Below are 14,093 nucleotides of genomic sequence, written 5' to 3' on the forward strand. Positions count from 1 at the left end.
CCTTGACGTTGGAGGAACTGCACTCTGCCGCTAAATCCTTTAGGCAAGGCAGGACCCCGGGCTGTGACGGTCTCCCAGCGGAGCTCTATGTAGCGCTGTGGGACCTCGTGGGCCCGGACCTGCTCGAGCTGTACGAGGAGATGGTGGTGGAGGGCAAGATGCCTCCTTCGTTGAGGGAGGGGATGATCACGATCCTGTACAAGCGTAAGGGGGAGAGATGTGATTTGAAAAATTGGCGTCCCATCTCTCTCCTGAACGTGGACTACAAGATCCTCGCCAAAGTCATGGCGAACAGGCTGAAGGCTGTCATCGGACAGATCATCAACCCGGATCAGACTTGTGGCATTCCTGGCCGCAGGATTGCGGACAGCCTAGCGCTTGTCCGGGACACGGTCCAATACATCAAGGACCGCCGTGTGCACGCGGCCCTGGTCAGTCTTGATCAGGAAAAGGCCTTTGACCGTGTCTCCCATGGGTTTATGTGCAGAGCCCTGCGCAGGTTTGGTCTTGGGGAAATGTTTTGTTCATATGTTGACATCATGTACAATGACATTTGTAGTTCCGTGCAGGTGAACGGCTGGAAGACTGACCCCTTCCCGGTCCTCTCCGGGGTCAGACAAGGCTGTCCTCTCTCACCTCTGCTTTTTGTTTGCTGTATAGAGCTCTTCGCCGAATGCATCAGACGGAATCCAGAGATCGGGGGAATCACCGCACCGGGACCAGACAGACGGGAAGTGAAGTGCTCGCTCTACATGGACGACGTGATGGTGTTCTGTGCCAACCAGCGCTCCATCGACCTGCTCGTCCAGACCTGCGAGGACTTCGGCCAAGCTTCGGGGGCAAAGGTCAACTGCGGGAAGTCGGAAGTCATGCTCTTCGGAAAGTGGTTCCTGCCTTCTTCTGCATCCATGCCCTTTGGCATCAAGACAGACTTCATGAAGGTTTTGGGAGTTTGGTTTGGTGCCGAGGGCGCAGCCCTGAAGTCTTGGGGGGAGAGACTGGCCAAGATGCGCCAAAAGTTTGGACTCTGGAGCCTCAGAGACCTCACCATCGAAGGGAAGACACTGGTACTCCGCAGCGAGATTCTCCCTGTGTTGCAGTACCTCGCCCAGGCCTGGCCCCCTCGGGTCAACATCTGCAAGGCCATCACCAGGGCGGTGTTTCACTTCATCTGGGGCTCCAAGATGGACAGAGTGAAGCAGGCAGTCATGTTCAAGGAACCCCTCAAGGGCGGTAAGGGCGTGCCCTTACCCAGCTGAGGGTGTTCTTTGCTTGCAACTGCATCCGCAGAACTTTGCCAAGACGGACTATGGACTCTGGCGGGAACGCAATGTCTCGCTTCTTCCTGTTGCCTCTCTGGAGGTCCCTGGGGTGGGACACTTGGGATAGTTCCATCCCCTACAACTGGGACACTCCTTGGTACTACTTGGACACCTTCAAGTTCATCAGGGAGCAAGGGCTGCAGGGAGTCAAGCCTGACTTGTGGAAGCCAAAGACAATCTACAAGCTCATCCGAGCCAGCGACATTTTGGAGTCGGTTCCAGGCCTGCCTTCAGACACCTGCAAGGTGGTCTGGAGGATTGTTTCTTCCAACATTCTTACCAACAGGCACAAAGACCTGGCATGGATGGCAATCCAAGGGGGGTTGCCTCTCAGGACATTTATGCATGCCAGGAACCTGAGCAGATACAGACACTGCCCCTTCTGCATCATCCATGAGGAAACGTCTTACCACGTTTTCTGGGAGTGCTCATTTGCTCAGGCCCTGTTGGGGGCCCTGGAACCTGAACTCAAGGACTTTGTGCCACAGACAGCCATCACTCACTTTGGGGTGTTGAATGGACTGTTCTGTGGAACTTTCTCTCTGGAGGACATTGACAGCGCCTGGAGGGTGCTGTGTTGCTTTAAGGATGCTTTATGGCGCGCCAGGAAGCGCCTCATCCACCAGCGGGAGAGGATGTCCATTGAGGACTGCCGCAGACTGATCCTCAGTCTGCTCAGAGACTATTCCTTGATGGACTTTAAGGAGGAAGAGGACGTCTGAAGATTTCCCCCTTCCCCCTACTCCCCCTTGCGTGTCTTTGTCTTTTCAATAAAGCTTCGGGCCTGTGTTTCCCCCTCCCCCTCCCCTTCCCCCCCCCCCGCACACCCGATGCCTATTGTGAATCGTGATTTTCAGTTTATCGTTTTTCTGCATGACATAGTGACTAGGAAATGTATATTGTATTAGGATGCTACAGTTTTTGGGGTAAGCGGCGTCATGCAGGACGTGGTGGTCCGGGGGATTCATCCTCCGCGCACATCACGTCAGGCATCATACCGCTGAGCGAATGTATTTATTTCTGAATGTATTTATCGTATGCTTGGAACTGTATTGCAATGTGGTGCGCTGCGTCGCAGTACAGGGTGAGATGTACCCCGATTACACGTAACATGTTGTTTTTGATGCTTCTGCAATAAAAGTATCTTTTCAATCAAAAATTACACAGTGCTGGCTGGCTGGCTGCTGATTGGCTAATGCGATCACATGTCATGAATGAATGCATTATGGGTCAGCGCGCCTTGTCTGCGCGCCTTCCCAGACATCCCCGCTCCGTCGCCGCACATGTCGCCGCCATTTTAGGAAAAATTTCGATTCGCGCATCCTAAGTCTGCTAATTTTCGGATTCGTCGCGAATCGAAATTTTCCTAATATTCGAAACGAATTCCACTTCGCCGAGTTCGATTCGCTCATCTCTAATTGTAAGCTCCAAGGAGCAGGGCCCTCCTATCCCTCTTGTAGTGCAGCTGTATTGTATCCTGTTATATTGTAAAGCACTGAGCAAACTGTTGGCGAGATATAAATCCTGTGTAATAATAATAATAATTAAGATCCGTTGATAAATTTTTAACTGATTTGAATTCCAATTGTTCTGAAAATGTAGATTTCATTAGTAAAAAAATAAACTAAACAAAACTTAACTAAAAAACAGATTTTCCAATTGGTCAAAAAAAAAAAAAGTATGTTGGATCCATATCACATCAGTATAGATCCAACTTGGAAGTGACTGCCATTAAAGTCTATGGGCACAAATCAGATAGAAGTCACCTTGAAGTAGTACAGGAACCATTTTTAAAGTCAGAGCGACTTTAGTAGAGCTAATTAAGACACCTCTCATTGGCTAATATGGGATTTCATGTCATGAAACTTGGGGTCTCACAAGTTGGATCCCAATTCACTACAGTGTGAACCGAGCTTTAACAGGCCTGCCATGAAACCAAAGTATATTTAAAAAAAAATAAAATAATAACAATATTGGTGCTGTTTATAGCAGCTCCTGCAACAGTTGTTCACAAGGTTTGCCATCATACAATGTGCAACAAATAGATGGCGCAGTGCATAGGGAGTCAGAAGTGCTCACAAGGTTTCCAGATATGATAGAACAAATAGCGCTGTGTATACTGAATCTGAAACGATCCTTCGTAGGAATGACACCGGAAATCTAAAACCAATAGATGGCGCTGTGCGTACTGAACCTGAAACGATCCTTCGTAGGAATGACACCAGAAATCTAAAACCAATCGATGGCGCTGTGCGTACTGAATCTGAAACGATCCTTTGTAGGAATGACACCCGAAATCTAAAACCAATAGATGGCGCTGTGCGTACTGAACCTGAAACGATCCTTCGTAGGAATGACACCGGAAAGCTAAAACCAATCGATGGCGTTGTGCGTACTGAACCTGAAACGATCCTTCGTAGGAATGACACCGGAAAGCTAAAACCAATCGATGGCGTTGTGCGTACTGAACCTGAAACGATCCTTCGTAGGAATGACACCGGAAAGCTAAAACCAATAGATGGCGCTGTGTGTACTGAACCTGAAACGATCCTTCATAGGAATGACACCGGAAATCTAAAACCAAGAGATGTCGCTGTGCGTACTGAACGTGAAACAATCCTTCGTAGGAATGACACCGGAAGTCTAAAACCAATAGATGGCGCTGTGCGTACTGAACGTGAAACAATCCTTCGTAGGAATGACATCGGAAATCTAAAACCAATAGATGGCGCTGTGCGTACTGAACGTGAAACAATTCTTCGTAGGAATGACACCGGAAATCTAAAACTAATCGCTGGCGCTGTGCGTACCGAACCTGAAACAATCCTTCGTAGGAATGACACCGGAAATCTAAAACCAATAGATGGCGCTGTGCGTACTGAACCTGAAACAATCCTTCGTAGGAATGACACCGGAAATCTAAAACTAATCGTTGGCGCTGTGCGTACTGAACCTGAAACAATCCTTCGTAGGAATGACACCGGAAATCTAAAACCAATAGATGGCACTGTGCGTACCGAACCTGAAACAATCCTTCGTAGGAATGACACCGGAGATCTAAAACCAATAGATGGCGCTGTGCGCACTGAACCTGAAACGATCCTTCGTAGGAATGACACCGGAAATCTAAAACCAAGAGATGGCGCTGTGCGTACTGAACCTGAAACAATCCTTCGTAGGAATGACATCGGAAATCTAAAACCAATAGATGTCGCTGTGCGTACTGAACGTGAAACAATCCTTCGTAGGAATGACACCGGAAGTCTAAAACCAATAGATGGCGCTGTGCGTACTGAACGTGAACAATCCTTCGTAGGAATGATACCGGAAATCTAAAACTAATCGCTGGCGCTGTGCGTACTGAACCTGAAACAATCCTTCGTAGGAATGACACCGGAAATCTAAAACCAATAGATGGCGCTGTGCGTACCGAACCTGAAACAATCCTTCGTAGGAATGACACCGGAAATCTAAAATTAATCGTTGGCGCTGTGCGTACTGAACCTGAAATAATCCTTCGTAGGAATGACACCGGAAATCTAAAACCAATAGATGGCACTGTGCGTACCGAACCTGAAACAATCCTTCGTAGGAATGACACCGGAGATCTAAAACCAATAGATGGCGCTGTGCGCACTGAACCTGAAACGATCCTTCGTAGGAATGACACCGGAAATCTAAAAACAATCATTGGCGCTGTGCGTACTGAGACTGCAACATTCATTTACAGGAAAGCCAACAGAGACTGTATAAAACTATAAACCAATAGATGGCGAAGTGCACTACACCATCACCACCAGTGTCCATTCAGCTGCAAAAAATATATAACCAATAGATGGCGCTATACACAATATGACTGCTGCCAGCAGTCACATTGTTACAAAGCTAATGTTAAATCCAATAGGTAGTCTTCTACAACTCATATTACTAACATGGCTAAACAGACCTGCTTTTTTTAATTTAAGTTTTTTTTATCTAATCCCTTCCTGCCACCGCCTCCTGGCCCTTTTCAGGATCTAAAAGCTGGGAGGTGGAAGTGGGCATTTCAACCATGTGACTGCTGTGATTGGCAGTCACAAGATCAGAAATCTTGCGATCGCAAATATGCATCAGGAGCCTTGCGGTACATGCTTGTTACTATGCTGGGAGCTCGCCCCCCCAAAGAAGGCAACACAGTGGCAAAATGGTTAGAGCTTCCACCATGGCAGTACTAGGGATGTTGGTTTGAATCCCAACCACGGCACCACCTGCCTGGAGTTTGAATATTCTCCCTGCTCCCATGTGGGTTTCCTCCCACTCTCCAAAGACATGTTGTTTTTTTGTTGAAAAATATACTTTATTTTTTACATAAGTATAAAAAAACAAGATACTTTTGTTGGGGTACATTCTGCCCTGTACTGAGATGCAGCGCTTAATACACCACATGACAATACAGTTTCAATCGAACAATACATTCAGCGGTATGATGCCTAACGTGATGTGCACGGCAGACAAATTCCCCAGACCATCACGTTATGCATGACGCCCCTTACCCCGAGACTATTTGTGGTCCCCTAAGGTTCCACCAGAATATCCTGGTTGTGCAATGTCAGATATGTAGTACCTGGGTCAGACCCCTGTCCCACACATCCTACATTGCACCGCCACATAAACATAACAGGCAGAAACATTACGGCATAAACTAATTCAAACAAGCATCGGGTGTGTTGGGGGGGTAGGAAGGAGGGCAGAGGGAAGGGGTACAGAGTTCACAGGTCTGAAGCTTTTTTGAAAGGACAAAGACACGCAAGGGAGAGTAGGGGGAAGGGGAGACCCTCAGACGTCCTCTTCCTCCTTAAAGTCCATCAAGTTATAGTCTCTCAGCAGACTGAGGATCAGTCATCGGCAGTCCTCAATGGACATCCTCTCCTGCTGGTGGATGAGGCGCTTCCTGGCACACCATAAAGCGTCCTTAAAACAACACAGCACCTGCCAGGCGCCGTCAATGTCTTCCAGAGTAAACGTCCCACAGCAAAGTTAAATCAACACACCAAAGTGTGTGATGGCTGCCTGTGGCACAAAGTCTTTGAATTCTGGTTCCAAGGCCCTCAACAGGTCCTGAGCAAAAGAGCACTCCCAGAAAACATGCTTAGCCGTTTCCTCCTGGATGATGCAAAGAGGGCAGTGCCTATATCTGCTCAGGTTCCTGGCATGCATAAATGTCCTGAGTGGAAACCCCCCTGGATTGCCATCCATGCCAGTTCCTTTAGCCTATTGGTGAGTCTCTTTGAAGAAACATTCCTCCAGGCCACCTTGCAAGTGGCTGAAGGCAGGCCTGGAACCAACTCCAAAATGTCTTTTGCTTTAATCAGCTTGTATATAGTCTTTGGTTTCCACAAGTCAGGCTTGCCTCCATGTAGCCCCTGCTCTTTGATAAACGTAAAAGTGTCCAAGTAGTACCAAGGAGTGTCCCAGTTGTAGGGGATGGAACTGTCCCAATTGTCCCATCCGAGGGACCTCCAAAGGGGAAAAAGGAAAAACGTGACATGGAGTTTCCACCAGCGTCCATAATCCAGTTCAGCAAAGTCCTGCGGATGCAGTTGCAGGCAAAGAACACCCTCAGTTGGGTGGCGATGTCGGGTACGCCCTTACACCCTTGAGAGGTTCCTTGAACATGACTGCCCGCTTCACTCTCTCCATCTTGGAGTCCCAGATGAAGTAAAACACCACCCTGGTGAAGGCATTGCAGGTGTTGACCCGTGGGGGCCAGGCCTGGTCAAGGTACTGCAACACAGGGAGAATCTCGCTGCAGAGTACCAGTGGTCTTCCCTTCGATGGTAAGTTCTGAGGCTCCAAAGTCCAAACTTTTGTTTCATCTTTAACAGTCTCTCCTCCAAAGACTTCAGGGCTGTGCCCTCCGCACGAAACCAAACTCCCAGAATTTTGATGAAGTCCGTCTTGATGCCGAAGGGCATGGATGCAGAAGAAGGCAGGAACCACTTTCCAAAGAGCATGACCTATGACTTCCCGCAGCTTATTTTTTTCCCCCGAAGCTTGGCCAAAGTCCTCGCAGGTCTGGATGAGCAGGTCGATGGAGCGCTGGTCGACACAGAACGCCATCACGTCGTCCATGTAGAGCGAGCACTTCACTTCCCTTCTGTCTCGTCCCGGCGATTCCCCTGATCTCTGGATTCCGCCTGATGCATTCCGCGAAGAGCTCTATACAGCAAACAAAAAGCAGAGGCGAGAGAGGGCCTTGTCTGACCCCGGAGAGAGGACTGGGAAGGGGTCAGTTTTCCAGCCATTCATCAGCACCGTACTACAGATGTCATTGTACATAAGGTCGACATACAAACAAAACATTTCCCCAAGACCAAACCTGCGCAGGGCTCTGCACATAAACCCATGAGAGACACGGTCAAAGGCCTTTTTCTGATCAAGGCTGACCAGGGCCGCGTGCACACGGCGATCCTTGATGTATTGGACCGTGTCCCGGATGAGCGCTAGGCTGTCCGCAATCCTGCGGCCAGGAAAGCCGCAAGTCTGATCCAGGTGGATGATCTGTCCGATGATGGCCTTCAGCCTGTTAGCCAGAACTTTGGCGAGGATCTTGTAGTCCACGTTCAGGAGAGAGATGGGACGCCAGTTTTTTAAATAACATCTCTCCCCCTTACGCTTGTTCAGGATCGTAATCATCCCCTCCCTCAACGAAGGAGGCATTCTGCTCTCCACCACCATCTCCTCCTACAGCTCGAGCAGGTCCGGGCCCACGAGGTCCCACAGCGCTACATAGAGCTCTGCTGGGAGACCGTCGCAGCCCGGGGTCCTGCCCCACCTAAAGGATTTAGCGGCAGAGTGCAGCTCCTCCAACATCAAGGGGGCGTTGGTGGCCGACAAACCTGCAGAATCAATGGTGTTAGTGATACCTGACAAGAATCTGTTGGCTGTTGTCGCATTCGTTTCTTTAGGGGAATAGAGGTCGGTGTAGTAGTCTCTGACTACTTCCATCACGGCTTCTTTCCCCTTCTGGAGTGTTCCGGTCTTGTCGCGCAGCTCAGACAGGGGTGTGTGTCCTGAGTGGAGTTTCCTGAAAAAGAAAAAGAGTTACACTTCTCACCTTTCTCTAGATGCTCCACCTTGGCACGGAAGACAATATGCCTGGATTCTTCCTCAAAGTGCTTTTTCAAGCTCTTCCTGGTGTCCTCCAGGTCCTGCCTAACGTCCTAGCCACAGTGATGAAGGTCCTGCAGGGACTGCAGCTGACGCTGCAGTCTCCTGAGTTCCCCCCTCCTGGCACACACTTGCTGGCATCCCCTGGCCTGAAAGAAGCTGCCCAGCATGACTTTCACAAACTCCCACCAGTCGCTTACCTTGGGAAAAAGACTTCTCCTCCTGCCAGGCACCATAGGTTTCCCTGAGCTCCTCCAGCAGTTTCTCATCGTCCAGCAGGGTGCAATTCAGCTTCCTGGAGCCCGGCCCGGGGGCAAAGCCCTCTCCCAGGTCACCCCGAAAGTGAATGGCCCTGTGGTCAGAGAAAAAGCAGGGAACCATGGAGAACCCATGGTGCCTGACTGCCCTAGAGGTGAGCACAAAGTCAATCCTGAAACGCACAGATCCATCGGGGCGGCTCAATGAGTAGTTAACGGAGCTGCACCCCACGGATCCCACGGCGTCCTGCAGGGAAGCCTCCGCAATCACCTCCCGGAGCAGCATCGAGGTGGCATCGAGTTTAGCATACATGCTGGGGCAGCGCCCGTCCTCCTCTATGGGACAGTTAAAATCACCGCCGATCACTACTGTTCTCGTAGTGACGAGTTGCGTCCGCAGGGTTTGGAAAAGCTCCAGCCGCGCGTTCTTCTCCGGGGAGGCGTACACGTTGATGAGCCTAACGGGCTCCTCCGCCCACGAGCCGTCTATGACCAAAAGGCGACCACAGACGAGCTCATGGACGGAGTCAACAGTGAAACGACCTCCCCTGATAAGAACCGCTACCCCTGCAGACTTGCAATCGCCACCCCCAGACCAGTAGGAGGGACCGTGAGTCCACTGGGAGGACAAATGAGTGTACCTCAGAGGGGGAAGGGCGCACTCCTGAAGCATGTAGACATCACTCTGCTGTGTGGAGAGAAAGGTCAGCACAGTCTGCCTCCTAGACGCATCCTTGATGCTCCTCACATTAATGGAAAAGATAGAGATCTCAGCCATCATGGGAAGGAGATGAAGGGTTAGTCGGCATGGGCTGTACTTACCTCCCCTGGAGAGGGGGGGACCTCTGCAGCCTGACCAATGTCCTGGCTCAGTCCGATCTGGTTGAGGACCTCATTGAGGACCTCATTGAAGTCGGTGGAGAGATTTGGCTCCGACCGGGTCTTCTTCCACCTCTTCCTCCTCCAGCGTGTCGAGGTCCTCCCCCATGGGGTTGGGACCTGCAGCATTCTGGAAGACAGCAGGGCGTTTGGTGGAGGAGGAGGGATCCTCTGCCGCCGGGCTGGCCTGCTCCTTCTTCCGCTTCCTGTTCCCCGCCGCAGAGCTGCTGGTGGGGGTGGCAGGGGGAAGGGCTGGGAAATCCTACTGTGAGGACAGGTCGGGGGGGTGGAACCGGGCCCGGGAGAGGTTGGGCAGGGTCAGGGGGGAGGGGGGCAGGAGGGCAAGGGGCAGGGGGGGCAGGAGGGCAAGGGGCAGGGGGGGCAGGGTCCGGGGGGGTGGCCTCCGACACCGGAGGGGTAGGGGGGGGGCTGGGGTGGGGGGTTCCTCTTACCTGGGTCCTTCTGAGGTTTCTGTGGCGCTGGTTTAGCAGGGCCCTTGCTCAGGGCCCCCGCATACATCCTGCTTCTCTCTGGGCAGTCCTTGTAGACGTGCTCTGACCGTCCACACAGGTTGCAGGTTTTGGACCTCGGGCAATCCTTGGTCTCATGGCCTGCAGCCCGACAGAACCTACAAGAGAGCACATGGCAATCCTTACCCTCGTGCCCCGGCTGTCCACACCTGCGGCATGACTGGGGTTGATCCGGGTAGTGTAGGAGTCCTGCGGATGCCCCCAGGGAGAAGCACTGTTGCAGGTGTTGGAGGTCTCCAGCAGGTCGATCTCTCAGCAACCTGCAAAACACAGCCCACTTACCTATCCAGAAGCCGTTGGCATCTTGTATCTGGACTGGGTCCTTCAACACGACACAGAACCTCTGGAGATAGGTGGCGATATCTCTTCCGGGGACGTGAGGGTTCCTCAGACACCGTAATCCGCCTTTCATCCCTTTGAATGGGAGAGTTCGCAACAAAGTTGCGGAAAGGGGAATCGGGCCCAGAGGACTTCATCTCCCAGTATCTTCTGCAAACCTGTAACGATACAAAAGTTATGTAGAAAATACCTCTCACAAAGGACTGCACAGACAGGGTCTCTGCCTTGCTGAATCCCTGGTCGAGAATCATTTTCTCTCCAAAGACTTCCGGGGTCATCTCCAGGACTCTGCCCTCCACTTCCTTCAGCCACAGCACGACTGTCTGCTTCATCCAGGGCTCCAGGGTGGGGAGTCCGTCTGCAGGGCCGGAGCGTTCTGAGGTGGAGGGGGCTTCTCCCGGGGTCTTGGCAGGGGCGGCGGTCAGCGGCTTCTTGGTGGTTTGTTTGTTCTTCCCCATCTTGTCGCCGAGGAGGTTGCTCAGGAGGGCTTCCAAGAGGTCTTGAGCGGATTCCTTCTCCTTCTCGGCATCTTCACTCTCGCTTAGCCTTTGAAAAGGCTATTTAGCGTCTACTGCCCGGAGGTAGTAACGCAGAGTGGGGAGGGGGGGGGGGGGGGGGGAAGATCACAAACTCGTTCTGTGTGGGGGCTAAGCCTCAAACCCAATAGCAGCAAGCAGGTGAAGCCGAATTGAATCGACAATCCTACCAGGCCGAGTAGAGGGTACCCCACACAGACCAAATGGCTTGGATAGATGCAAGTGGTTCTCAACGTCTAGCTGGAAGCAGGGACACCCCTAAAGGCAAGGTCGATACTACACTTGATCTTAGCCGAAAGGCCGAGAAGCGATCTCTCCAAAGACATGTTTTTTTGGTTTTGTTTTTTAAGTCCGCGGAAATGCGAAAAACAAGCGAGAAAAACAGCGAGAAGCAACATGTTTTTTTGGATTGAAAAAACACTTTATTACATAAGTTAAAAAAAAAAAAAAAAAAAACACACCACACATGATACTTGTTGTCAGGGTACATCTCACCCTATACTGCGACGCAGCGCACCACATTGCAATACAGTTCCAAGCATACAATAAATACATTCGCTCAGCGGTATGATGCCTGACGTGATGTGCGTGGAGGATGAATCCCCAGACCAACACGTCATGCATAACGCCGCTTACCCCGAAACCATAGCATCCTAATACACAGTACGTTTCCTAATATCACGAAGTCATGCAAGAACAAAAACCGAATGTTACATTTTACAATAAGCATCGGGTGTGGGGGGGGGGGGGGAACACAGGCCCGAAGCTTTATTGAAGGGACAAAGACACGCAAGGGGGAGTAGGGGGAAGGGGAGATCTTCAGATGTCCTCTTCCTCCTTAAAGTCCATCAAGGTATAGTCTCTGAGCAGACTGAGGATCAGTCTGCGGCAGTCCTCAATGGACATCCTCTCCCGCTGGTGGATGAGGCGCTTCCTGGCACACCATAAAGCGTCCTTAAAACAACACAGCACCCGCCAGGAGCTATCAATATCCTCCAGAGAAAAAGTTCCACAGAATAGTCCATTCAGCACCCCAAAGTGTGTGATGGCTGTCTGTGGTACAAAGTCCTTGAGTTCAGGTTCCAGGGCCCCCAACAGGGCCTGAGCAAAAGAGCACTCCCAGAAAACGTGGTGAGACGTTTCCTCGTGGATGATGCAGAAGGGGCAGTGTCTGTATCTGCTCAGGTTCCTGGCATGCATAAATGTCCTGAGATGCAACCCCCCTTGGATTGCCATCCATGCCAGGTCTTTGTGCCTGTTGGTAAGAATGTTTGAAGAAACATTCCTCCAGACCACCTTGCAGGTGTCTGAAGGCAGGCCTGGAACCGACTCCAAAATGTCACTTGCTCTGATAAGCTTGTAAATGGTCTTTGGTTTCCACAAGTCAGGCTTGACTCCCTGCTCCTTGATGAACTTGAAGGTATCCAAGTAGTACCAAGGGGTGTCCCAGTTGTAGGGGACGGAACTGTCCCAATTGTCCCATCCGAGGGACCTCCAGAGAGGCAACAGGAAGAAGCATGACATTGCGTTCCCGCCAGAGTCCATAATCCTTTTGGGCAAAGTTCTGCGGATGCAGTTGCAGGCAAAGAACAGCCTCAGTTGGGTGACGATGTCGGGCACGCCCTTACCGCCCTTGAGGGGTTCCTTAAACATGACTGCCCGCTTCACTCTGTCCATCTTGGAGCCCCAGATGAAGTGAAACACCGCCCTGGTGATGGCCTTACAGGTGTTGACCCATGGGGGCCAGGCCTGGGCGAGGTACTGCAACACAGGGAGAATCTCGCTACGGAGTACCAGTGTCTTCCCTTCGATGGTAAGATCTGAGGCTCCAAAGTCCAAATTTCTGTCGCATCTTTGCCAGTCTCTCCTCCCAAGACTTCAGGGCTGCGCCCTCGACACCAAACCAAACTCCCAAAATTTTCATGAAGTCAGTCTTGATGCCAAAGGGTATGGATGCAGAAGAAGGCAGGAACCACTTTCCGAAGAGCATGACTTCCGACTTCCCGCAGTTGACTTTTGCCCCCGAAGCTTGGCCGAAGTCCTCGCAGGTCTGGACGAGCAGGTCGATGGAGCGCTGGTTGGCACAGAACACCGTCACGTCGTCCATGTAGAGCGAGCACTTCACTTCCCTTCTGTCTGGTCCCGGTGCGGTGATTCCCCCGATCTCTGGATTCCGTCTGATGCATTCGGCGAAGAGCTCTATACAGCAAACAAAAAGCAGAGGTGAGAGAGGGCAGCCTTGTCTGACCCCGGAGAGGACCGGGAAGGGGTCAGTTTTCCAGCCGTTCACCTGCACGGAACTGCAAATGTCTTTATACATGATGTCAACATATGAACAGAACATTTCCCCGAGACCAAACCTGCGCAGGGCTCTGCACATAAACCCATGGGAGACACGGTCAAAGGCCTTTTCCTGATCGAGACTGACCAGGGCCACGTGCACACGGCGGTCCTTGATGTATTGGACCGTGTCCCAGACGAGCGCTAGGCTGTCCGCAATCCTGCGGCCAGGAATGCCGCAGGTCTGATCCGGGTGGATTATCTGTCCGATGACAGCCTTCAGCCTGTTCGCCATGACTTTGGCGAGGATCTTGTAGTCCACGTTCAGGAGAGAGATGGGACGCCAATTTTTCAAGTCACATCTCTCCCCCTTACGCTTGTACAGGATCGTGATCATCCCCTCCCTCAACGAAGGAGGCATCCTGCCCTCCACCACCATCTCCTCATAGAGCTCTGCTGGGAGACCGTCGCAGCCCGGGGTCCTGCCTCGCCTAAAGGATTTAGCGGCAGAGTGCAGCTCCTCCAATGTCAAGGGGGCGTTGGTGGCCGACAAACCTGCAGGATCAATAGTGTTAGAGATACCTGACAGGAATCTGTCGGCTGCTGACATGTTTGTTTCTTTGGGGGAGTAGAGGTCGGTGTAGTAGTCGCTGACCACTTCCATCACGGCCTCCTTCCCCTTCTGGAGTGTTCCGGTCTTGTCGCGCAGCTCCGACAGGGGTGTGTGTCCTGAGTGGAGTTTCCTGAAAAAGAAAGAGTTACACTTCTCACCTTTCTCTATATACACTTCTCACCCTCCTC

This window comes from Staurois parvus, unplaced genomic scaffold, assembly GCF_062004578.1.
Source record: "Staurois parvus isolate SC_StPar_1 unplaced genomic scaffold, SC_StPar_1.0 ptg000390l, whole genome shotgun sequence".
NCBI classification, from domain to species: Eukaryota; Metazoa; Chordata; class Amphibia; order Anura; family Ranidae; genus Staurois; species Staurois parvus.